This window comes from Passer montanus, unplaced genomic scaffold (assembly GCF_014805655.1).
Source record: "Passer montanus isolate IOZ18808 unplaced genomic scaffold, ASM1480565v1 scaffold33, whole genome shotgun sequence".
Classification (NCBI taxonomy): Eukaryota; Metazoa; Chordata; class Aves; order Passeriformes; family Passeridae; genus Passer; species Passer montanus.
Genome location: NW_024368041.1, coordinates 9,445,489 through 9,472,631, shown reverse-complemented (window position 1 = coordinate 9,472,631; position 27,143 = coordinate 9,445,489). Strand labels below are relative to the sequence as shown.

General features: G+C 44.0%; 1 protein-coding gene and 1 long non-coding RNA gene across 3 annotated transcripts in view; one reads left to right on the top strand and one right to left on the bottom strand.

Annotated features, from left to right (window-relative positions):
- Window positions 1–4,403: 4,403 nt before the first annotated feature.
- LOC120505165 lies at window positions 4,404–26,204 on the bottom strand. The gene is made up of 4 exons (XR_005628173.1): window positions 24,731–26,204; window positions 21,467–21,880; window positions 14,368–14,669; window positions 4,404–6,502 (listed from the first exon to the last, which is right to left on the bottom strand). It is a non-coding gene; the product is annotated as an uncharacterized LOC120505165 (long non-coding RNA).
- Window positions 24,366–27,143, top strand: part of ST3GAL1 (ST3 beta-galactoside alpha-2,3-sialyltransferase 1) — a 79,465-nt gene continuing 76,687 nt past the window's right edge. For both annotated transcript variants that reach the window (XM_039715427.1, XM_039715426.1), the window contains exon 1: window positions 24,366–24,679. The gene's annotated coding sequence lies outside the window, so the exon portion shown is untranslated. The remainder of the gene's footprint in view (window positions 24,680–27,143) is intronic.

Genomic DNA, 27,143 nt, shown 5'->3' with positions numbered 1-27,143 from the left:
CAGAACTCCCATGCTAGGACATTCAATTCTTGCCTTCTTCCATCTTCTCCTTGCAACTGTTCATCACAAAAAGCTCATCTCCACACCCACAGGAGGCACAAGAGATATAGGGGAGTCCCAGTACCCCAGCCAGAGGCACAAACACCTGCCAGGGCTGTCCAAAAGGAGCTTTGGACATAGATTGGCATCCCTGTTGTGGGCAGCACCTCTCTGGGTCTCATTGATTGAGAAGGGTCTCTGCATGGGAACAATATCTTTGGATTGTGCAAGGCTTGTTAGGGGGTGCTGAGAGGGATAACCAAAGGCAGGGAAAAGAAAGAATTAGCAAGGATTAGGGAGGAACAAGCATTGGAAGATAGATGGATACGGGGATAAAGTGGCTAGTCAAGTGTAAACAGGGCACTGGACACTATGCTTGCCTGGCCATGCTCTGTGCCTCATGAATGCTATCTCTCCTGTCTTCTCAATAAACACCATGTCAAACCTCAATTAACCCCCCTTTTTCTGTGTGAGAGACTCTCTGCTTGTATATGGGGACAGCTCCAAGTGCAGCAACTTGGAACAGGACCAGGACCCATGGCATTCCCATGTCAGTGGTGCAGGGTTTGGAGTCTGTGGTCACCAGGGAACCTGGAGCTGGACCAGCCAGGGAGCAGATGACATGGCCTGGGAGCAAGTGGACCAGCAAGCCTCTGAGGTCAAGACCAAAGGAGTCTGGAGAGACCAGGGGAGTCCCAGAGAGCTTTCTGTGTGAGCAAGTTGGTCTGTGATAACAACTGAACTGGGGCTGTGATCCCAGCGACTGGCATCTCCAAGTGCCAGCACTGGTGCTTACTGTGTTCATGAGTGCTCTCTGTGTGTCTGTAACCTGCATGTCCAGGATTTATGTGCCTGTGTAAATATATGGTGTGTAGGTGTGCCCTCTGTGTGTGTGTACCTGCAGGGAATGCATGCCCAGGGATGCTGCTGGGAGCTGGGGCACGGAGCTGTGCCAGACTCTCCTCCTCCTGACTGCTGGATCCAGCCTGCCCCAGCAGCAGCCACTGCCACTGCCATGACACCTCTAGGCACAGATGGGAAATGATTTCCAGCTCTAGGCACAGATGGGAAATGATTTCCAGCTCTCTCAGCCCAACATCACTGCCTCAGCAGAAAGGCCACGGAAAGAAGGAAAGGGAGGGAAATGGAGAGCCCAGCTATAAACCCCAGGATGCTGTATCAGCTGTATCCATCAGTCCTGAGTCTGTCTGATCTGTGGATTCCATAGCCCGTCTTCCCTTTCTCTCTCCTCCATTTACATCCCACCAATCTCCTCTCTTCTGAAGGGAGAATGTGTAATTACTCCTCTAATCTAGACAACATTTTGCTGCCTTCCTCCTTCCTGCCTTCTCAAACCTAACCTGTGATCAAATCCACCCACCAAAGTCAAATGTCTTTCCAGGGATGAACTTTCACACAATATTGGGAGCAGTTTTCTAGTTTTGTGGTTGGTGAGAATAAAAAATTAATGTGGGTTTGTTTTTTTTTTTATCCTGTGTAGAAGCATCAGTCACGCATTGTGTGTAGACTAAATTCACAGGGTCATAGAAATTAGAGACTGGAGAGCCCAGGGGAGGGAACTGCTCCAGCTAAGGAGCTGTGCAAAATTGTACTCTGCATTGCATTAAGGTGAGGAAGGTCTTTGAGCATTCCTGAACTGTCATGTCATCCTTGTTTTCTTATCACCTTCATCCTGAAACACAGGTGTGGGCATTGTCTTTCCCACAGAAAGTAGCTTATTAATTTTAATGAGCAAGGAAGATATGTACTGTTGAGGAACAAGCTCAAATTAAAATATTATTATTATGCAATCAAATATGGGCCTTTCACAGTGACATTTAAAGAGCAATGTCCTTATTTTTAATTGAAACCTGCACTAAACTGGCTTATGATCCATCAACATCCCTGTCTGAGGATCTGACCCAGATTAGATTTATTTGATTCTATTCTCAGGCTATTATATACTCTCCCATTATGGATCGAGTCTTAATGCCAATCAAATGGCATTGGAAAACCTCCAAATGGTTTCAGCTGAGTGGCAATGGCCCTGTTCAGACCATGTGCTTAAGGTCAGTGTCTGCTCTCAGGTATAAATCCAGCAGAATGTCACTGAAATCAATTGAGATATAGCTGATTTATAGAGATGACATTGGCAGTAGCAATTGACTGCTTCCAAGAACCTGTCTGTGGCCTCAACTCAGCCCTGGGCTCTCAGGATGCTCACACAGGTGCTGAAGTCAATGCACTAGAGGACCTGCTGTCTAGTATATTCTCACTCTCCTTTGAGCTTTTTGGTTTAATTTTCTGAAAAAAACAGACATTGGGTGCACTGATTCTGGGGTGGAACATCATGATGTGATTGAAAAATGCCAAGTTTGCTGTAAATCCATCGTCGTATGTTCACCCATCTCTGTGCAAGTGGGAGCAACAGGAAGAATGTGTCCTCCTTTCCTCTGCCACATTAGCTGAGGGGCAGCCAAAACATCCCTGAATTTCTGTGTGGAAACCAGGACTTGCCCTGTGCTATGCTGCTCCCACCATCCCACATCCTCATTCAGCCCCTGCAGAGACCCTGGAGATGCCTTCAGAAATTCCCTCTCTTGCATGATGCCTCCTGCAGACTTCCCAGCATGGGGTGTGACTTTGCTGCTCACCTTGTTCATGTCCTGAATTCACCCCCACTTTGTGGATTTAAAAGTTCAGCAAAAGGGCAGCCCCATGCAAAGATTTAGAGGGTTCCTAAGATACAGCTGCAACAAATCTTTTACTCCCACTCCAAGCAGCAGAGGTCTGGACATAAGAAGAAATGGACAAGGAGGAAGAAAAAACCATTTTCATTAGCAGTGACTTGCTGACGATGTGGTTTCTCTGTCAAAACCTGTGACCTGAATTATCACTGCCTGTGCTGCTGGAGGGTTTGTTGGAAAATGGATAGCTTTGCAGGCAAAAGAAATCAGGCTTCTGAACATGACATTTTTTTAAATAAAAGAAAACAAACCGACTTCCTTATATTGCATATAAGCAAAGAGGACATGATCAGAATACTCTTGATGATGAATCAGGCTGCAGAGTTCATCTGGTCCATGTGAATTACAGGTCAGGGATGTTTCAAACTACCTTCATGCCCTCTGCAGATAAAGCCCTCCAAAATACATTCTCCAACCTCTAGTTATTTACATGCTGATTGAGTTTGCAGTAAGCTGAAAAAAACTCCCAACCAACATTCAAAGGAATGTCATGGCTGGGGGCTGTCCTCACACCATCTCCCATTTTGTATGAACATCATCCCAGTGGAGTTCTGCAGCTAGCAGAGGCTTAAGGCTTCTGGCAGTCTGAAGCCCTCCCTCAGATGACATTCCCAAGTCACTGCCAAAATATCAGGGGTGGAAGAACTTTTTGGGCAGCTGTGAGCATGACAGGTGTATCCTGCCCCGCTTCTGGATGAATGCACTGCCAGGAGGACAGTGCCTCAGAAATACAATCCTTTTGGTGGTCTGAAGGACAGAATTGTGTAAGCTCCTGGACAAACTCAAACACAAAAACAAGACAACGCTGAGTGGCCAGCAAGGCCAAGTACAAGGTCCTGCACATGAGTCAAGGCAATCCCAAGCACAAACACAGGCTGGGAGAAGCATGGATTGAGAGCAGCCCAGAAGAGAAGGGCTTGGCTGTGTTGATTGCTGGAAGGTTTGGTGACCTGGCAATGTGCTCTGGCAGCCCAGGAAACCAACTGTGCCCTGGTCTGCATTCCAAGCAGTGTGGGCAACAGGTCAAGGGAGATGATTTTCCCCTTCTACTCTGCTCTGGTGAGACCCCACCTGCAGTGCTGCATCCAGCTCTGGGGCCCCCAGCAGAAGCAGGGTGTGGACTTATTGGAGTGAGCTCTGAGGGTGAAGATCAGGGCCTGAAGCACCTCTGCTATGGATAAAGAGGCTGATATAGTTGGGGCTATTTAGCCTGGGTATGAGAAGTCTCTCAAAGGACATTAAAACATCTACCAGCAACTAAAGGAGGCCGATGAGAGAGCTGGAGAGGAACTTTTTCCATGGGCAGATGGAGATAGGACATGTAGCAATGTCTTTAAACTAAAGGAGAATAGGTTAAATTAGATATTATGAAGAAATTCTTCCCTGTGAGGGTGGTAAGGCACTGGAACAAGATGCCCAGAGAAGTTGTGGATGCCCCATCTCTGGAACCTCTGCCATCTTCAGAATATTTATTATTTATGCCAATATTCCTCTTCATTTTCATTCTTTTCAATGTTGTAGTGGGTTGACTTTGGCTGAACACCAGGTGCCCACTCTATCACTCCCTCTTCTCAGCAGAGGGAAAATAAGATGGAAAATAACTTATAGGTTGGGATAAGTCAATTTACTAAAGCAAAAGCAAAAGTTTACATGCACTGAAGCAAAGAGACAAAAAATAATTGCATTCTCTACTTCCCACCAGCAAGGGATGTTCAGCCACTTCCCAGGAAGCCAGACTTCTGCATGGGTGGCAGTTTTTCAGACAGCAAATATTGTAAATAACAAAAGCACCCTCTTTGTCCTCCTTTTCTTATCTTTTATATTATAGCTGATTTTGTACGGTATGGAATGTTCCTGTGGTTAATTTGGGTCTACTGGTCTGCTTGTGTCCCTTCCTGGGATCTTGCCCACTCCTAGCCCCTTGATGGGGGGATTCTGGGCAGACAGTGCTGATGCTGTGCCAGCTTTGCTCTGCAGGAGTCAAACACTGCTGTGTAACCAACACCTTTCCATCTATCAATGCCCAGCAGAGCACCGTTAGGGCTGCCATGGGAAAATGAACTCAATCCCAGACAGACCCAATAAAAATGCTTGTCTTCCTTCTTACTCCAGAGTTCCTGGATTAGTCAGATTCTCCTTTTTTATAACACTTCTGCAAACATGTGATTAAAGGGGAAGTCAACACCCTGCAGACACAGATGAGTTTAGGCAGTCAGAGTGGCCAACAAGCAGAGTGCTTGACTGCTCCCCTCCCAGCCAAGCTGGCTTTAAGTTGGCTTGTATGAACCAGAACTTTGTACCTGTGTTTGCCCTGGTGAGTATTTTTTGTTTAATTTTTTTAAGAATAGTGGGTGGGTTTTTGGCAACAAAATGAGGAACCTAGCTGGCCTCAGGTAAGTTCTTGCTTTCCTCATAAAGAACAATTCATTCCACCTTTATCAATAGGTAAAAGCTCCTAAACAAACATCACCAGTCAGAAGGGGAATACTCAAACCTGCTAAATTTTTCTATAGCAACTTCAATTTTAGAAAATGTGCACATTACTGTAGAAGCTTTTTCATACTTCTGGTTGGTCCTACATGGCTCAGTCTTGTGCTGCGTAGATATATCCAAGTCATGTCTGAAAACACCACATCAAGTACAGAAAGCAGGCTGATCGTATTAATGGAATCTTCCAACCAGATAATCAGTCCTCCTGAAAAGCAGGATAAAGAAGCCAGGGAAGCCTGGCTGCCTCGTTCAAGACTGTTGCAGTTTCTCTGTGTGGTCCTGCACCGCTCTGCATAAATACCCCTTGAACTTACAAGCTTCATTTATTTGCTGAAATTAATGCAACAGCATGCAGTTACTATGGTGATGTGGGCTCCCTGACTATCTTAGGCTAAATCCATACCCACGTGTGAGCTGGTTCTTGCAGTGCCTGAAGAGTGCTGGCTCTAGAGCACAACCAGACTGGAAGCCAACGTGTAGGAAAGGCTGGGTGATCAGGGAATGTGGATATCACTGACACAGAGACATTGGCTCTGCAGTAGCTATGGACTTTGTTTGGGTGTCTCCACGTCCCTGCGTGCTCCATGTATGGAGGGGACAAGCACAGATGACCTTTAATCTTTATGAAGAAAACAATGACATAATTCGTGTCTCCCAGCCTTGTTGCTCATGTACTGTGCATGATGCTTTCATTTTGCCAGGCTCCTGCCTTTAGAGACAGGAGATAAGGACAATTCTGCCTTATTCTCTTGACTGCAAAAGGCAAGACTTTCAAAGCAGGTGGAATTCATGCAGTGACAAGGTCCTCAGGGTCTCTGAAATACCTTGAATGCTGTGACATCTTTTGTTTCCAGGGCTTCAGGGCATTTCACAGATGCACAGTTCTGTCACTGGTCTTCTGCATAAAGAGCTCCATTGGTAATTACTAGAAGCAAGTAGGGAACTTCCAAGAGCTTTAACAATTTTTCTGTGGCTGGGAAAAGGGTGCATTTAATCAAAGCTGTGGTTTGCTGTGAATTACCCACTCAGCTGTTGATGGTGACTGGCTTTACTCTGCAGCTTGTTTGTGTTCCCTGGAGCCTTGGATACTTCTATGCTGCCATGAGGATTTTATCTTGTTCAACCTTTTCTTCAGGAATAAATCTGTGTCCAGTAGTGTCTCAGTCAGCAGGCTTGTCTGCCGGGTGCAGCTCCCCATGACACACAAAGTTGTGCTGTAACATATTCTGGAAAAGAACAAAGTTGCTCAGATGTGCTATAACAAAGATGGTTTCCCTGCTAGGGTGGCACAGAAATGTTTGCTCTGTTGAGAGATTAAAGAACATCTGCAGAGTTTTCCGCTGACAGGAATGTGTCACTTCACAGTTGGCTGTTTGCAGAAGTACCCTGTCATTACCCAAGCACCCTGCCTGCAGCTGTGTGGTGCCCAGGGGAGGAAAGAGAAGTGGGCTCCTTGCATAGTCTTCCTGGCAGATGACTTACCTGCTGCTTGGAGCACTAATCAGTGTCAGAACAATAGGAACTGCCAGGCTGGAAACATATTTATGGGTAGATTTTGCATTGTCTCTAGATGCAGAAATTTTGGTAAAATTAGGGGGGGGGGAAAAGAAAAGGGGAAAAAAAAAAGAAGACTCAGGGATAAAGGGAATTTATTTGCCTAAGAAGTTTGGAATCAAAGCTCCCATTTTCTTAAGTAACTTTAAAAACCACAACTGAGATCCATGGATGTATTTGAGCTCTTTTCTATGGAAAGTTGTATCTTTGAATGTTCTTTCTGTTCCCACTGAGTCTGAAGCTCTTCAGGTGGTCTCCAACACCTGATGCAGAGAAAGGAGGGGGCTGTGAGCTGCAGAGAGTTCTTCTTGGAGACCTGTGATGACAAAATGCTCATCCATGGGTATTGTGAAAAAGGAGTGTCTCAAGCTGTTTTGATGCCTTGAGAGGTTACCTAGAACAGAGGCTAGACAGTGTTAAAGGAATAAAGTAGGTATATATTAAAAAGGCCTTCAAAAGATACACCTTGGGCAGCAAAAGAGCTCAGCCAAGGCTACACCCAAGATGGACAACTGGTCATGAGTTTTCACACTTTTATGTTTTGGTCATTTACATACTGGGTTAATTATCCAATTACAGCTTCAGGTTATGCGGTACATCCTCCCAAATTTCTCTCCTCAATTCTCTGTTGTTTGTACTTTTTGGGCCTGAAGCTGAAGTGGTGTTCTTGGTTCTTGGGCTGGAAAAGGATTGTTTTGTCTAGCAAAACTGTGAAAAGAACTTGCTAAGACTTTATATGAAGTTCAGAGTTCTATACTAATGCACTACATAATCTGGAAAATATGAAAGCTAAAACTTAAGGCATCAGTTTCAAAGGTCTTTCCTGGAGATGGGAGAACCATGAGAAAGTGGAAACACTGCAAAAAGAGAGGTTTCAACATATCAAGTTCTCTAGCAACATCAAGGCAACAACTTTAGAATAAATTTGCAGATTGTTTTAACCAGTCTACAGCAGCACAGCTATTTTGCAACAACAAGCCCACTGGGACAGGCACTGATGCATCTGAGCTTTCAGCTCTGTCCCACCTCTGCATTTTGAAGAGAACTGTCTCCTATGAAACTTCCCTCTGCAGAAGAGGGACAGCTGCTTAACGTGCCATGCTCCCTCACACAGGCTTTCCTCTTAGCCTTCCTTGCTTTGTTTTTCTTGCAAGGAAAGAATTATTTTAATGCCATTTAAGCTGAAGGAATCTGGCTGCTGTTACTGTGTACGGTAATTCTGCTGCCCTTCTGGCACAGCACAGCCCTTCCCAGGCCATGGCAGCCAAAGGAAAAAGAGAGGGGAATGAGATCTGGGCTACACTGAGGTGATTATTTTAAAAAGCTCATTGAACAGACCATTTGGCAGTACAGATGTCACCTGCCATTAAAACGGGAAAGGAATTTGCTCTTTTCTCTAGAACACAGCAGTGGGGTTTGCCTCATTGAAATGTAATCCAGATAACTGCCTCATTCAGGATGTACTTCCAATCTGCAGTTTTTGCAGTCAAACAACTCTGTTTGACTCCTTAGGTAAACAAAGACAATAAAATGTTCCCCAAAATAAATAGGAAGCAGACTTGACCTCAAAGATAAAAGACATCCTGTGTAATCATGCAACGCCTCTCCCCTTATCTCTGTATGTCCACATTGTCTCCTTGTGATGTGCACAATCACCAGTCCACACCACCAACCCAGTGAGTTGGGTAGGTATGTTTTTTGTGCTCACTGGCCAGTTCAACTCACCCCACTTCATAGCCATGACAGTCAGAAATTCAATGGAAATGCTCTTTTTTGAAGGTGTAGGAACTAGACTACAGCTAGCAAGAAAAGTAATTAAAACCCAGATGCAGCAGTTGTAAGGCTGTTCAAGGGTGTGATGCTGGAGAAATTAAGGGCAGAGGATCCCTGAGTCAGTGAAGGCTTAGATGCTAGCAGGCATTATGTAGGCCAAAAGAGGGTAAATAGTGGCTGTAAGGCCAGCAGGAGCCTTTGTGGTCATCTCTGCTGAACTCCTGCATGAGGTAGAGCAGCGTTTCCTCAGCGCTTCCCATGTCAAGCACACGGCTCCTGCCTGAGCATGAGTCCCTTTAGGAGGGCACAGAGCCAGCCTAAACTCTGTCTTGGGTAAAGATATCAAGGGATGGATAACCCCACTGCCCTCGAGAAGGAGATGGTAGAGGAGGAGCTTGGATTTGGCCTGGAAATCCTCTCATCCCACTGCTCTCATGTCCTAGCTAGGACTAACACCCTCTAGGCCCAAAAATTGGCCTGGCTGCTGCCTCAGAGGGCACATATTAGGCCTTGAGCTTGTTCAGAAGTTAAGCTGTTAGTTGATGTCTCTCAATCGAGAGAAAAGGCTTCACACACAGCCCTAAGGAGTCAATCCTCTTGGAGGAGCAGGTTCCAGAGGTGTTCCATCCCTCAGCACTGCTGAGGGGCAGAAGTTCATGGCCCCCTCTCATGGCTGCAAGGAGCTGAGTGTTTGTGTGGGTCACTGCCAGCATCAAAGGTGGGACAAAACCTCCTTGGTGTTCACTTTGACCTTCTGGTGAAGCTCTATTTTCCTTTTTCTGAGAAGTTTCCAAGTCTCACCGGGGTGAGACAGTGTTAAAACCAGCCTTCAAAGATGCTTAAGCACTGAGTGAAATATGAATCAGGACCCACCCTCTATCCCAAAGGCAGGTTTAGCTGGCAGCACACCTCCCCTCTTTGTGCTGCTTATTCGTTGCCTTGTTGTGATGAACTTTCACCTTACAAATATATTTAGATTCACTTTTCAGACACTGTCTCTCATTGGATACAGTGAACCTGGAGCTGTACACAGGAAGTGTAAGGCAAGTTGTAACTCCAAAATACCTCACATCTGCATAAGCAATCATGCAAAAAGGTTGGTTAAAGGTGAATTCAAGAGCTCCAAGGCAAAATCTGTTTGGGCTGCAGATGTGTGATGTACTTAGAACCCTGTGCTTTGTCTGGTTTCTGCTTCTTGACTTCTAACTGAGCATCTGAAGCCTCTCCTTAGATCTTCAGTATGCTGTGATCTGCAGGCATAGAACCTTGCCTGTTCCATGGGAACTCCCTGCAGGGCTACCAGTCAGCCCACATGGCTCCCAAATGTACTCAAGAGATCCTCATTGATTTTGACATTAATGCAAAATTCAAACCAGGTGAATCATTCCCAAATCTCCAAATCAATGTTAAAATATATTCAATATTGTAATACATTTTGGAATGTTTTGGGTTGCATTCTGGTTTCTGAACCTTCAGGGTGCATTCAGTACATGTTCCTAGCAAAATTAGAAATAGTGTATATATAAATTAAAATACAATTACAATACATTTACATTATATTTAAATATTATTATATAAACATTTAAGTAGATAAATGTTAATATAATTAATCAAAGCTAGAAATATTATTTAGAAATATTATTTTTCTAAATCCTAAGATATTGCCTTGCATATTTTTTCCCTGTGATAGTGTTAACTTTCTTTATAGCAGCTCATATGCTGCTGCTGCGTTTTGGATTTGTTCTGAAAGCCAATATTTTCATTACTGCTGAGGAGAGCTTTCATAGAGTCCAGGGATTTTCTGCTCCCCACCCCACCAGTGAGGAGGCTGTAGGGGAACAAGGAGCTGGGAGGGGACACAGCAGGGACAGCTGACCCAAACTGACCCAAGGGATATTGGAGACCATTTGGGGTCACACTCAGTGTATAACCTGGAGGAGAAGAAGGAAGAAGTACATTCAGAGTGATGGTGTTTGTCTACCCAGGTAGGCAGATGGATCCCAGCTTTCCTGGGGATGGCTGAACACCTGCCTGCCTGAAATGGGGAATGAATTCCTTTGCTTGGGCATGCAGTTTTTGCTTTACCTGTTAAACTGTTTTTAACTCAACCCACGAATCTTCTCACTTTTACCCTTCCCCTTCTCTCCCCTATCCCACATGAGGGGATGAGCTGACTATCAGGGTTAAACCAAAACACCCTCAAAAAAGCTATTTCCAGAAATGGGGGATTTCAGTGAAACAGCAACACTTCTGTTCACTGTTTGCTCAAATAGTGGCAGTGATTTCTCTCCCCTTCAAATTTTCTTAGGGATGAAGCCTTAGCACAGATCAGTTCTAGAACTGCCACACAAATATTGCTTGTTACATCCATAATTTGAATGCTGGGTATTCATAAATGACAATTCAGCTTTCTAAAACTGAGCACTAAAAAGTAAAAGCTATTTCCAAAAGTCCATGAATAACTTGCTTATGCAATAACATCCACAAATCCAGTGTCAGAGTTAAACTTTGAATTCCACAGACTTTAACTTGCAGAAACACACTCAGCCTCTGAGTATGCTACCTTGGGAGATGAAGATCCATCTGAAAAAGTCTATAAATTTGAAAAATAACTCTCATAAAAACTAATGTGATTTATGTAAGCACATTAAGAGTAAAATACCCTGAACAGTTGGTTTAAGTGCTTAGACTTCTTTAACTTAATATTTCCATATGGTTGCATTGTAATTTTAGAATTTTTTTTGTTGCTTCATACTCTTCTTTGTTAAATTTGAGAAACAAATCAAGGTACTGGCACAAAGAAATTAAGCAACAAAGATGCCTCCAAAAAGTGCTTGATTGTTCCCACATGAAGCAATGATTCTTTCTATAAATTCCCCTATCCTCAAGGAAACATCATTCCAATTGTCACAGGGTTTGTATGATTTTCTGTGAACAGACAATCATCAACATTTTCTGATATAAAAAGTAGGAAAAAGTGAAGAAATGAACAAATTACATCTATTTTTTTAAAGCAGGATTACATGAGCTAAGTAAAGATTAGTTTCAAAATGCCAGACATGGTTTGAATTCTTAGTGAATTGTTTCATGTTTTTAACACTTTCACATTTATCCCACAAGATCTTCACTTTTGCCTAGACTTTACTACCCCTGCAATGATCCACCACTAAAAATACTCAGTTTATCTGGAGCTCTCAAACTGGCTTCTGTGCTGTTTTTTAACTACAGCTTCCAAAGATCTTGAAAATGATTATTTAAACCAGCACAACACATTGTGTCAACCTTCTCAAACCAATACAAGCCCACATTATATTGATTTAACTGAATTTGATTCCTACCAACTAAAAGTAAATTGATACAAATCACTTTTAGAGCAATGTGGAGCTGCAGGGGAGTGGTGTGATCTCACCTGCACATCTAGGCTCACTGACTGCAATAGTGTACAGCAAAATTCAAAAAGAAATGTCTTTTTTGAGGGGAATTTCTCTGCTGCAATTCATTCTTCCTGTCCCAGTAGAACATGATAAGAACAAGTGATAAGACAAAGTAATAAATGTCACCATGAATTTGCTTTCATTATCTGTATCAGACCAGTTCATGCGTAAAGAGGAGGTAGATGTTCAGATGACAGAGCAAGTGTTGGCTGAAACTTGGCTCTAGGATGGCCTGAACATCTGTGGGGACACAGAGCTAAGTAAAAATGGCAACATTTGTCCAAAAGTGCTGTTCATTTTCCTGGAAGTATCTGCAATCAGAGCTAGTAAGTGAACGGGGGGAAGAACACAGGGATGGAGAGAGAACGGGCAAAACAGAGGGGTGAGGCAAACAGATGGAGATAGGACTCACCTGAACTGCTCTTGCAGCTTTTGGTGGAAGACCTCCATAAGGAACAGCAGGATTCTCTTGGGAAAACTTCTTATTTCTCCCAGCCAGAAAGGCTGGAAGTTCCCCCTCAGCCCTACATGCCACCCATGCAAGTAGGCAACATATAAATATATCAATCATATTTATCAGGTGAGAACATTCCAACCAGCCTTTCTTAACACAGAGATAAGATGCTGGGCAAGGATAAAGGATTTTCATTACACTTCTTTCCTTCAGACCTAATAAGCCACAATGGATTAATGGTCAACATCCCAACACTTAACACACTTTGTAACTTTGTATGAATTAAAGGGAACCTGCTGAGATACACAAATGTTTTGGCATTTGTTGCAGAGAGTGTGTAATTCTTAGCATGTTTTATTCAAGTGACAGAGGAAAGAAAAGCTATCAAGAATGAATTTCTGCTTTATAACTTGACAGATGTAAGAATTTATTTAACAATAAAACACCTGGCAGCTGTCTGGCAGGGCTATTGGCTCAGCCTGGTACAAGTAGATATAGCTGAATGGCTAATGGCTAAACCAAGCTGGATGGAAGGAGCTGAAACATGTGATGCAGCAACGCTTTTTAGTATCAGAAAAAGGGGAAATAGTTACAGAACAAAAATATTAAGATCAATAGTTACATAATCTGCTCTTTTTCCAGGGGACCACAATTACTAAGGCATTTTCTCATCTGAGCCACATGCAACTCATTAAAAGGGTACGATCAATAACAAGCACAGACTGTGGACTGCATAAGTATTGAAATACAGCTCTATGTCCCTAACCAGATTTTCAGTGAGCTGCCCCTGTGTGCACCCCCAGCACTTGAGAGTGAGTCCTCTCATGCATAGGCAATGACACCATGCATCTGCTGGAGATCTGCAAAGCCTCATCAGTGTGATGTGCAGAGGAGGATGCCAAGGAAATGATTCAAACCTGGGAAAATGCCTTAGTCCAAAAGTCAGACTCATCTTGCCTAAATACAGAAGTCTGTAATGCAGGCTGTGATATGAGAAGTAGCCAGCACAGAGTTCCTTGACTATTGCTAGAGAAATAGGAATGCTGTGAGGGACATTTATCCAGTCTGGTTTAAAGATTCACTCTGGGATGAGATGAACTCTCGCTGTGAAAGGGCTCATTGCTCTGAGCTGACTCCAAGGGGATGGTGACTAGTGCTGTAAAGTCATCTGTTGGGTAGAAGTGCACATCTGGCCACAGAGATCCATGTGAGAGACCAAAAAAGTTCCATCTACTTAATTCATCAGAAGCAGGTTGCAATGCTAACATATCAAGGAGACCTTCATGTAAAGACAGTTTTGTTCCCAATGGGCATTGTTAACAGCAGACAGAAACAGGAATTAACAGGTGTAGGCTGAAGCCAGATACATGCAAGGAAAATACAAAGTGAACGGCTTAGTACAATGAATGAAAGAAGCCACTGCTCAACAGTAGAAAAGGCGGATTCTTGATCTCTGGGAGCCTCCAATGTCTTTATGAAACATCAGTGCTCCAGTTCCACTTAATATGGATTGAACAAATAAACCTATTAAACTGAATAAAACTGTGTTGCTCAATAAATCAGACCAGATCAGATTACTTCAGAACGTCTGGCTGGTCCCTGTCTTAAATTTGTTTTAAAACCTGCATACTTTTCTATATCTAACAGTCTTCTCCTCTGTTCTGCAGGGGAAATAAATAAACACATAGAAATACAGTAGGTTCTTTCATCTTTAGAGAAGAGATAATACTTTTCAAAAATAACTGCATTCTACACAGCCACGGCAGTGAGCACAAACATTTCATCTGCAAAGGCAGGAGCAATTTTGCAAGCCAAACAGAGTAAGTCACCTGAGCTGCTGCCCCCAGAATCAATGGTTCTTCAGTCTTGTACTTACCCCCGTATGACAAATGTAGGTTAGAGGGGTTGGGTCTGTTCAGCCCCCTCCAGGTGGTACTGGCGTCCATAACCACCTGGTTTCTGAGATAACGAGAAATATTTGCCCTGAGCTCTGCATTGCTGGCTCAGTTTAGATCTTAGAGAATTCAGTAGAACATGTTCAATTGCCTCATGTGAGCTCCTCTGACTCCTTTGTGAAGCAGAGTTAGAGCATCACAGGGGCAGCTGGGAGGTGATGCATGCACTGGGCTATGTCCTCATGTCTTTACGCATTGTTTCTTGCTTTGCACATTCTCCGTGCTGTAAAACAAGAAATAGTTTTGTAGAAACAGGAAGCTACTGTTCTTTATGTAAGGAAGTGTGGGTCTAATGTATTAAGGCAGGTTATTTTCTCAAACAGGAAACCATATAATATATTTTTCAGGAATGCATCAAGCCCCATATGCAAACTTCAGAGAATTTGTTCATCCTTGCATCTTTTTGACTTTTGATATCATGGTTACCAACATTATTTTAATTTACAGCCTGAATACCTTCACCTGCACATGATACTCTGTTCTTCTTCATCTGCTATACATCCTCCCTTCCCTGACATTTACTTCCCTATCAATCAACAGCAACAGGATCCCACCACAGCTTTCATTTTACAAGGTTGAGCAAATCTCATTCGCCCATTTCAGGGCTTCATCCTGCCAGCAGCTTAAAATCATCATGTACATCACAATCTTTCCCCTCCTACACTGGAAGCAAGTAAAGAGCTCTTATCCCAAGGCAGATTGTTTTGTAATTTCTAAGGGTGAGGTTCACTCAGTTACCTTGCCCAAAAGGACATCTTGACATCTCCCTCAAATTAACTGCTTTCCAGCAGTTAATCTCTCAGTCCAGGTTACTCCTTCTACACAAATCTAGGAGAGTTTCCAATATGAATGATTCCATGGTTCTGTTCTGGGCTTTATTTGGATGCCTTCTCTTCCTGAGCAGTGGATGCACCTATCTTGGGTGACATTGCAGCCCGCCTTGTGTAGGTGTGCTGTGCAGCACTTGCTCATGGAGGTGTGCTGTGCAGAACTTTGAACTATACTGGACGTGAACCTTGCTCCAGGGGTCTCTTTCTGCACCCTGGCTGCAGGCACAGCCTTGTACATCAATTGGGCTGCTGCAGCAGTGAAGGTGAGCAGTTCAGCATTAGGAGAAAGCCAGTGGGGGGTAGGGGTCCAATCCAATGGGGTTGTAGGAGATTGGGAAATGTTCCCATGTATCCTTAGGAAGCTATTTTGAATCCACTTTTGCTAAAAGCACCAAAGGTTCTGTCTGCTCCTTCATAGAACCATAGTTTGGATTGGGCTGGAAGATCATATTATTCCAACCCACCTGACATGATCAGGGAAACCTCTCTCTAGTTTAGGTTGCTCAGATTCCCACTCAGCTTGGACTTGAACACTTCCAGGGACAGGGCATCCACAACTTCTCTGGACAACCTATTCCAGTGCCTCACCACCCTCACAGGAAAAAAAAAATATTTACAGTACACAGTCTATATCTACTTTGTCTCATTTCAAAGCCATTTCCCCTTGTCCTATCACTACATGACTTTAGAAAAAGTCCCTCTCCAGCTCTTTTGTAGCTCCTTGAAGTCCCCAAAGGGGCTGTTTCATTGACTTTTCTTATTTGGGCTGAACAACCCCAACTCTCTCAGCCTGTTTTCATAGGAGTGGTACTCCAATTCTCTGATCATCCTCAAGGCCTTATCTGGAATTCCAGTAGGTCCACATCCTTTTCACATTGGGGACCCCAGAGCTGGATGCAGTACCCCAGGTGGGATCTCACCAGAGCAGAGCAGAGCAGAGCAGAGCAGAGCAGAAGGGCAGAATCCACTCCCTCACCTGCTGCCCACGGGGCTTTGGATGCAGCCCAGGACACGTCTGGTTCCTGGGCTGCATCCCGGCACATTGCTGGGTCATGTTCAGCTTCCCATCCATGAGCACCCCAAGTCCTTCTCCTCAAGGCTGCTTTAGTTCTGTTCATCCTGCAGTCTGTGTTTGTGCTTGGGATACACCATGCTTAGCACACACGGACTCTGCACGACCAGTCTGGTTCTACCCTTTGCCCCCAAGACAACAGCCATTTATCTGGCTATCTTTTTTCCTGCTTTACTTAAGTCCAGGTAAACACAATATATTATATTAATTTTTTCCTGAGAATAATTTCTTGTCTCAATAAATGCACAAGGTAATCTTTTTTATTGTCTCTCTGATAAATATAGATTTGCCTTTTATCCTACTTTGTATTTATTTCCGGATGATAATTTTTTTTTTCCTTCTAGATTTACTTTAAGAAATCACACTGTATTAAGCTTAGATTAATTGCTCCCTGGTTTTCTAAATCTTTTTTTATTTCCTATTTCTTAGATGTAGGCTATACTCTGAATCCAGCACCCATCTGGTTTCCACTAAGACCATTTTCAAGTCTTTGAAATCTTTTGTCCAGATCTCGTATGTAATCATTAAATTCCTTAGTTTACGCAACTTCAGTCTTCTGCCATCAAGAAAGTGTACTCCAAAGTGACCTGTGATGACAAGATTTTCTCTAAACATTGATTTGTTAATATCACATCTAAAACAGCATTGCAGGTGACTTAGTGCTGCTTTAGTGAGGCATTCTGCTAGCTTTTGCACACACAAATAATGTGACACAGATATTTTCTAGGCAACCTCTGGGGTATTGATTTCTAAACATCTTTACGTTTTTTTTTCTTTAGAAGCGTTTCAGCTGGTCTGTCCTGCACTGAGCTCCAAGCTGTGGGTTAACAGCAGAATTTCAGAATTATCCCTGCAAAACACTCACCATCCCTCCTTGGAGGGATTCTGCTCATACCATTTATTCCTTCCCAGCCTATCTCAGTAGCTGGAATGGACTGAAAAGTTATTTTAACCTATATATCTAGCAAAAACATACAAACTTTTTTATCCTACCTGTGTTATCATATTGCTTTTCTACCATTCAAAATAAATGCCTACCCATACCAAATTAAGCTGCATGAGTAACATCTGCCAGGTGTGCTTCAGTGTTTTATTCACAATTTTCTCTGGGAATGAAGTCCACCTGCAATTACTATTTTGTGTTATTTGTGTTTAAGTGAATACAGAATGTACAGCCCCTGGTATGTGTGTGATGTCCTTTGAGGAAAAGAATTTGAAAACTGCATGGTGGCACAGCTCGTGTGCTTCTGTGACATTCAGGAGAGATGAAACTGTTAGCTGGTGCTGATCAGACAAGCACATAAGCCTGACTTTTAAAAGGTTCTTCTGTGTTACTATATTTATTTTGTTGGATCCACAGAAAAATGCGTTCTTGTCAAAATGTGTCTTTAACAGGCTTTGCTTGCCATTCTTCTTGTGGGCTGGAAATTCAAACAGAAGCCTAATAAACACTTCAACCTAATCAACAACATTTATTTTCTGGGTCTAATTTCACCTTCTGGTTTATTCCTGACTGTCCTGGGGACAAGTGAAATGAAATAAAATTACATTATGCTAATAACTTCCCAATCACTTAATGCACATATTTTCAAGTCTGTGCTTGGGAATAGATGGTACTCAAGGCATTGTGAGATCCAGATGGCCAAAGGTAAATTAGGTTTATTTTACTTCTGTGATGTTCTGTAGGTGACATCTGAACTGCAAAGAAGGGTCATTTATATTGGAGATATTGAATGTGCTACATGTGTTCAATCTGTGAAACACAAAGTCCACATGGCTGCCTCTCTTTGCCATGTAGCTGCTTACCTTTATCCTCATTTTAGGTGCTTATGACATGTCTTCCTTCTGCAGTAAAATATTTATGGCCAATTGCTTTTGTATTATTTTAATCTTCCTGTATCCTGACAGAGGTAGAATCATAGAATCATTGTTTTAGGTGCTTACGACATTTCTGCCTTCTGCAGTAAAATATGTATGGCCAGCTGGTTTTGTATTTTAATCTTCCTGTATCCTGACAGAGGTAGAATCATAGAATCATTTAGGTTGGAAAAGACCTCTGGAATCATCAAGTCCAACCTTTGACTCTGCCCACTAAGCCATAAGTGCCATATTATCTTGTTTCTTGAACACTTTCAAAGATGGTGATTCCACTCCCTACCTGTGTTATGTTTTTTTCTATTATCATATCCCATCAGTGCCTTTTAAAATTTTTTTAAGTGTTTAGTATTCCTCTCAGGCTTTGTACTCTCCTTATAGCAAAACTTGCATTTATCCAAGAGTACAAAAGCGAAGAAGTATTTCATAGCACAGAGAGGTTTTTATGTGTTTGTGGGAGCTCCAGATTTGCTGAATATTTCTGCAAATCTGGCTTTTGGTGTTTACTGTGTGTTTTTACATGCTGCAATACTGAAAGGTTTCTCTGACTTTCACAGACATTTATTGAGAGCAGATTGTACCAAATCACAACCTTTACCCATAGCCAATGCTCCTGTATACAGCACTAATGAGTCCTAGCAGGTAAAAACACTTCTCTGTGTGATAGTTTGGCTTCATAAGAAATCTTTCTCTGATGTCACAGCTGTCTCTGATGTGGGCCTGCACCCTGGTCCTGCGAAACAGAGGCTGACACCACTGACTGTGTGTCAGTACCACTGAGCTCTTGCAACTCCTCACCATTTAAATTCCAAGAGCAAGCAGGGATGTTTATTGTTTCTCTTCTCTTTGCTCTTAATGCACCTCAGTGCCAGAGCCTGGCTGTGTGAAGCATGGAGGCTGAGGATGGCATCTAAAAGCCTGCTTTAAACCAGCACTCTTACCACTTGCTTTTAGAAGACTCTGGAACAAGGAAGACTCTGTGATATCTGTCAGAAGTGTGGGGTGTGGTTTCCAAAAAAAAAATAAAAATGAGAAGACCAAGCCAGACATGATAAAGCTGTGTGTCACTATGGCAAAGTCTACAGCCACCAAACAGCCTTATCAAGTCTGTTAGAACGGTGTATCAAGTGTTACTATTGCAAGTTATACAAAATAAGGGCAGTGACTCTTACACATTTGAACACAGAACATGATGAACCTCTTCAGTGGAGGTTAGGTAGGTATACATATATCACCTGTCATATGTACATAGACCATCTGTCTCTTCTGCCAGTCAGAACAAATAAATTGTGCACAGTCTGTCTGTGGTCAATCTTCTTAGATTCGTATCTATAAAGTTCAGAAGTATTTAATCTCTTTCATGTCAAGTCATACTGATCAATAGGTGTGTTCTGTATGGTGTAAAATAAACACAAATCAGTAGCTAATCTAAATATATAGATTACCAGTAAATCCCTTTTAAAGGGAACCACCTGTGTGGAGCTTGGTCCTGACCTGGGGGCATAGCCAGCAAGGTCAGTAATCACCCCTGCTCTGTTCACTGGGACAGGAACTATCCAGTGGCATTTTGGCCAGTGCAAAGAACAGTCCCATTCAACGGAATGAGTGGGAGAAGCTGGGGATGGGGGCACACTCCTGGATCCTCTCCTCTTGCCTCCCACTGGGAGCACAGTGCAGTGGTAGCACTTAGAATATCTTTTAGAGCAAGCCAACCATTTTTGAACGACAATTTATTTACATAGGCGAGGAGAAATAGCTTCTTGGCAACTGTGTACATGCCAAATGCTGATTTTCTATTTTAACTTCTAGACACAATGGCAATTGGCTTGTTTGAAAGATGATGGATTATGAACTGAAGGGAGAGCTAATGAGGGGGGAGCACACATGAGCCCAAATCTTCCCTTCCCCAGTTCACTGCCTCATTTACAGCTTTGTGAAACACTTGAAATTTGGTTTGGGCCCAAGAAGATTTTGAAATAACCAAACCAATTTATTTTTAGCTACAAATATGGAGTAACTTTAAAATAAAAATGAAAATCTGGACAATCCAGGAAAACAAGGAAGAGTGTGAGAACCAGTCAACAAGGTTGAAACTAAGGCTGCCTTTGAGCATCTGCAGGGTAGATGTCTCCTCCCTTTCTTGTTGCAAGCAGTCAGAAAGGGACAAGAAATGAAATCCATAAAAGGTTGTTATTCACCAGCAATTAGCTTTGCCTATTAAAACTGTCAGAATTATTCAGATAGTGTTCCTAGCACAATATTTAGGGACTTAACAGGAGATTGGCAAAAAAAATACTCCAGCCATCCTTCAAAAAATAACCCAAAGACAACATGCTTCATGTTTCCTTCTCCAGCACCACATAGGTCCATCCCTTTTGGAACCTCAGAGCAAACAAATCACAGCTCCTCTACCCCTGCCTTGGGATGAGGCTTCTTAAAATGGCAGATCCAGTTCTCCCCACATGGGGTTTACAGTGTGTGTAAGAGAAAAAAAGTTCTGCAGTTGCTTCATTCCTCCTCTTTTCTGATCAGTGCTGGTGATAATGGTTTCCGTGTTATGGCTTGCAGACTCCAGCATGCTGCTGTGTTGAAGCATAGGAGGGCTCAAATCTAACTCTTAAATAAAAAAGGTTTTGGTTCCAGCACAGCATGTTTGTAAAATATCTACTGACAAGTCAAAAAGTGTTCCACATGGTCTGTAAAACATATGTTAAAAATTATGCATCATAGACCAGCTTTAAATTATTCATTTTTAATTCCTTCAGCCTTGAAGGGCCTTTAAACATTGACTACTGCGAAACAATCCTGCCACTGAGGGAACAGCTATAAAATAAAAAAACTGGCTACTTAAAAATATAGAGAAAAATGCTTTACCTAGGCACAGTTTCTGAATTTTAAAATATGAATAAAGGTCTAGCTCCCCACTTGGTAAAAGCTGATACAGCTCCTTTGAAGTCTGCATAACTATCCCCCATCAGCAGTGAAAGCCCTGGCCCAGACTTTAGAACAGATATAGTTTCTCTACATAAGATGACAAGCAAGATTTGCATGGTTAGTTGAAAATATTCCATATTCACTGAGCTGTTGAGGAAATACTGTCTGTGAAACAAATCCTGGATTCTTTCCCAAAACCATCTAAATGACACTTGCTAGTGAAATGCTACAGCATGAGAGGATCAGATCCAGCACGCTGGGTTGGACCCTGCTGTAATTTTGATGGCATTATCAGAGAGCACTTGTTACCTCCACGCTCCTTGAGGTGCATCAGGGAAGTTGAGAGCATCTGAGGGAATTAAGTGAGTGTAACAGTGATATAAAAAGGAGAAATAGGCTCCACAGTTGCTGTTTCAGGTGGATTTGGTCTTGTTCTCTGCTCTTGGCTCAGCCAGGTGCTGGCAGAGATCTGCGGATCTTCTCCATGCTCTGCACCACATTACACCCCTGTTACTGTGTCATGCCTCCCTGAAGTATCTCTGGGGCAAACACACTCCTCTTCTGCCTTGATTTATAGAAAGGAGCCTTTCTGAGCAAACCCAGCCACTGCAGAGCTCTCTTCCATATCTCCTCCTTGCAACTTGTGACCAAGGTTGGTGTGGCTGGAGAGGTGAACCATATCCTATCTCTTGTGTGCTCCAGAGAAATGGTGCAGAGATGGGACTGAAAACACAGAAAAAAATATCTCTCACTCTCTTTCTTCAGTCACAGAATCATAGAATAGTTTAGGTTGGAAGGGAACTCAAAGATCATCTCATCTCAATCCCCCTGCCATGGTCAGGGACACCTTCCACTATCCCAGGTTGCTCAAAGCCCCATCCAGCCCAGCCTTGAACAGTACCAGGGATGGGGCATGCACAGCTTCTCTGGGCAACCTGTGCCAGTGTCAGCTTGATTAACTATTAATAATTAGGACATTCTTGGCTGCTGGGTTAAGCTTTCCTTGATCCAACCTAGTAAAACTTTGTATGTCGTATGATGATAAATCAGCTGTTTTACTAGATTCATTGCTGGGTTTTTTTGAGCTCATGGACAGACCAGGTGTGGTACAACAGGTAGTGAAATGCAGACTGCTCAGACTGTTCTTTCTCATCACTTTCTCACTCCGTCCCTCCCTGCAGAAATGCTTGGCAGAAATCCCCAAACCTGATGCACAACCCTATTACTGGTGAGCTGTTCCCCAGAGATTCTTTTTTGTAAACAGTCCCAGTCACTCACTATTATTGTGAAGCAAATGAAGCACCAAATTCAACCAATTTGCCTGAAAGTAGGAGAGTGTCAAGGCAAAAAGGTAACAGTGACACTAGCAGACGATCAAATTGGAGCTCCTCATCCCACCTCCAGCAAAGTGTCAAGCAGCTCCTGGGAAAAAGCACTGAACAGCTATTTAATAGACTGTTTCCACCACACAATAATTCCTTGTATTGATACATTCCTCGTAAAAGAAGACTAATGTGCACTTTTCTTTTTTTTTAATGCTCATTACTGTAGATTAAATCCCTTCCAAACTCTGTTTATGAAGGATATAACACTATGCTGCTCTTCAGGATCCAGAGGCAGGATTTAGTGATGGGGTGAGTCCCTTGAAGGGCTTGTTTGGGCTTATGCTCCCTAAGTAGAGAGCTCAGGCTGTCACAGGTGCTCTGACCCGCATGCAAATGTCTGCACAGCGCTGTACATGATGTGACACCAGTGTAAATCCACACTTAAGCTTTTACTAACATAACTCTATGGAAACAAGCTCGGTGGTGATTGATGAATTACAGCTCCTACATAGCACGTTACAGTTTCCACTGGAAGTACCTGGCGCTGGATTTAAGAACCCAACAATGTGGGCAGTTTCATTAACTAAATTAATCACCTGTAAACTCATCTGCTTCACAAAGGGAGTTGTGCACCGGCTGTCCAGCATTACAGAACATGTTTTTCAGAGCTCAGGAATGCATTCTCCCCTCTGATATGTGCTGTACATGTTCACTGTGCATATTTGCCTGCCTACGGAAGGGTGGAGGAGAGAAGATCAGAGATCATTTGCTTCTTTGGAGGTGCTACAATCCCCCCACTTCTAGTCATGGCCCCAGTCTTTACACATCTCATGGCTCCAGTCTTTACACATCGACACTAAAAAAGCCAGCATTATGTTGTTAAATAGTTTTAGCAGGCGCTTTATCACTTCAATGTATCTGCCTGGGGAATTATTTAATGATGCTGCTTTCTTTTTTAATTCTACGTTTTTTTATGGTCACCTTAAAAATGTCTGATGCTGGACAGAAATTAGAGGGCTGAAGTACCTCTCCTGTAAAAACAGGCTAAGGGTGGGGGTTGTTCAGCCCAGAGAAAAGAAGTCACAGGGGAGACCTTATAGCACCTTTCAGTATCTACAGGGGCTGCAAGAAAGCTGGAAATGTTTGTTTGTTTGTTTGTTTTCCCAAGGGAATGTAGTGATAGAACAAGGGGGGAATGGCTTTAAAATGAAAGAGAGTAGGTTAAAGTAGATATTTGGAAGACATTCTTTCCTGTGAGGGTGGTGAGACACGGGACCAGGTTGCCCAGACCAGTTGCAGATGACCCATCCGTCAAAGCGTTCAAGCCCAGGCTGGACGGAGCTCTGAGCAACCTGGTCTAATACAAGGTGTCCTGTCCATAGCAGGGGGGTCGAAACCAGATTATCCTTAAGGTCCCTTCCAACCTAAACCATTCTATGACACTGTGAATATCGACTATATGCTATTTTTATTCGCGATGCCACATAGGTTTTCTGCCCTGAGAAGCGCCGAATTTCTTTCCACTTTCCCTGCCGCGATCACCTTTGCGATCCACGCAGCCCAATTTCAGACACAGCAGTTTGGCGAACACAGACATTCCTGGGAGGTGACTCTCTAGGGAGGACCCGACGAGAGCCGGATTTCATCCCGGGGCGAGTCCGGGTTCGCATCGCACCTTTACCCTGCACACCCCGAGGGCGCTCGGGGCGAGTCCGGGTTCGCATCGCACCTTTACTCTGCACAGCGGCCGGGGGGAGGCGACGGAAGCGGGATGGGGGCAGTGATGGGGGCAGTGATAGGGGCAGTGATGGGGGGGTGGTGTTTGGGGAGTGAGATGGGCTTGATGGGGGGGTGAGATGGGGGTGATGATGAGGGGAGGGGATGAGGGGGTGGTGGTGGGGGGTCCGCCCCTCCCGGCCCGGCCCCGAGGAGGAGCCGGCGGGGCCCCGCGCCGTCCACGTGGCCGAGGGCGCGCTATATGAGCGGGCAGGAAGCGCCGGGGAGGGAGCGAGGGGAGGGACGGGGCGCCCGGAGCGGCTCGGCGGGTAGGGCCGGCACCCAGACGGACAGACACACAGACAGCCAGACACGCAGACAGCGCGGCGGCAGCCACAGCAGCGTCCGTCCGTCCGTCCGTCCGTCCGTCCGTCCCCCCGGCCATGGGGCTCGGCCGCCCGCCGGCCCCCCGCACCTCACCGTGAGTACCGCGGGACGCCGTCCCTCCCTCCCTGCCTTCCTCCCCGCTTACCTGCGAATCCCCCGCTCCCCGCTGCTGCAGAAGGCGCGGTGGGAGCCTCCCAGCCTCCTCACTCGGCTGTTGAGTTGTTGGGGTTTTTGAAAAAATTATTTCTGTGATTTAGAAGCAGGGGCGGCCGCGGCGCTGCTCGCAGCATCCCCCGGCGCTCCGGAGCGGGGAGGCTTCTCCCCATCCAGCCGGGATTTCCCCACTGGAGGGAGGCAGAGGGGAGGCGGCGGGTGCCGGGGTGGGCTCCGGAGGAAGGGGCCACCTTCGGGCGATGCTCGGGGGGCGACAGCGCCGGGGAACCCCCTCCAGCTGCCCCAGGGACCGGTCCTGCCCGGCGCAGACCTGCACCCTGGCTGGTTCGTGTTACTGCTGTCTCCCCCGGGAAGGCTGTGTGCCGGAGGAGTAAAGCCGGGGTTACTCCGTTAGAGGGCAAAAAGCAGAATAGCTGTCTTAGGTATCCGCTCGCACATTCCTCCTTGCAGAATTAATTTCTAGAGGAGCATAAATAACTACTCCTCGAGGTCAGCCGTTTGTTTTTATTGTACTTGGTATATTTATCCTAGTAGCAAACATCTGTCCCAGGTCCTTAGTGTGATTGTGTGTAGCCTTGGCACAAATGAAAACAAGCCAGTTAAAAAAAAAAAAGCCTGGATGCATATTTACTCGTTTGAAGCACACAAGATTTTTCAACTCTTTGTGATGTTTGGGCTTGTATGTATCTAATATACTGAAATAACTGTTTCATGCAATTGTAAGTCTGAATTATATATTTGTCTGCTGGGCACATATGTTGAAGGAAAAACCTCCCTAATTATGGATCTTTCAGAGAGATTGGAAGGGTGACAAAGCCCTTGTAATCTTTTGGGTCAATTTTCATAAGCTCCAAAAGCTCTCTTTGAAAAGGAAATTAAATTTCAGTGTACAAAAGGGACAGGAGATTCAAGGATATAAAAAAAGAGTCTCTTATTCTACTTTGATCTTGTCCTCAGGAGTTCATTTACTTTAGTGCTCTTCAGTGACACAAGTTAAAATGAAGAGTTGCCTTTAACTGGAGTCTTCCTGCCTCTTGGCATTTCGGGAGGTACTCAATTAGCAGCACGCTTCTCCGGTACATTATTTACACAGCTTCGGCTGGAGGGGTGGCTCTGTGTGAAGCATCTGCTTGGAAACACTTGGCTTGTCACACCCACAGCATCCTGTGCCACCCATGGCAGCCAGCACCTTCCACAAGACAGTGTGTTCAGCCCTCCTCAATTTTTGTGTCCCAGTGCAGAGCTGGCAGTGCTCTGCCCACTGTGCCCAATGCCTCCACAGAGCTGCTCTGGTGTCAGAAGTTGGGGGTGGCCCTGGGCTCCCTTTCCTGCTTTCAGCAGAGGCAGGATGTTATCTGCAGGGCACGGCTGTGCTTAAGGTCCTTTCTGGACCTATCTGGGAGCCTGACAGTTTCTAATCTGCTCGAGCACATGTCCGGGGGGTGAAGGAGATGGTTGGATGTGAATAAAAAGAATGAATTTGTTTATTAGTTAATAGCGTGTGTTTTCTTGATTATCCTGGAAACAACACAGTCCGGGCACAGGTCTGTGGTGAACTTGGTGTTCTGTTCCTCTGCTAATTTCTCACTTCATTTACTCTGTTTTGGTGCTGCTATAGAGTAACATTACTGTGTCAGGAGGTTTAAGGGACCTGTGCCTCAACAAAGTCCCAGTCTATGGTTCTGCCAAATCAGCTTTGAAGTTACCACGAAGTTTTTAAACTACAGTTCTGCTAATACACATTTATTTTACCTTTTTGCTTAGCAGTGTCTAGAAGCATTGTCTCTGAAAGTGCAAAAGAAGAGAGAAATTGTACTACTTATTCTTTTGGCTCACTCTCTTGGTGCACAATCTGATTCTGCAGGGGAGACAGCGAGTTGCCCTGTTTGTAAGAATTTGTTACACATCTTGGCCAGAAACAAACTTGAGACCTTCTTTACAGCTTTTCTTCCAAACTTCATTATACTGCTAATGGTAACGGCCTCTCAGTTGAGGAAGGTTGCTTTTCAAACTAAACATAATTTTATGTAAGTCTTGGTACGTGCTTATCAATTTTCTTTTTTTGTTTATGTAAAACTAGGAGCAGCTTGAGAGGAAATTAAGGTCGTGCAGATGGCAGTTCCCTCTTCTTGGTTATAAAAACCTCTTTTATGTCAAGTGAGTTGAAAATGGTGCCATTAAATGATAGTAGAAATAAATTTTTACTTGGAACATCTTTTGCACCTATTTTCAAAAGCGTAGTGAAGCAGAAACCTGCTTTTAAAAAGCAAAGGAGAGAGAGCAAACTCAGCTCCACAGCATATTTCAAGTACTGTTAATCCCACCACCTGGTGGAGCTTTTCATGGCTCTGGCTGAGGGAACTCTGAAAAGGATGCATTTTTTG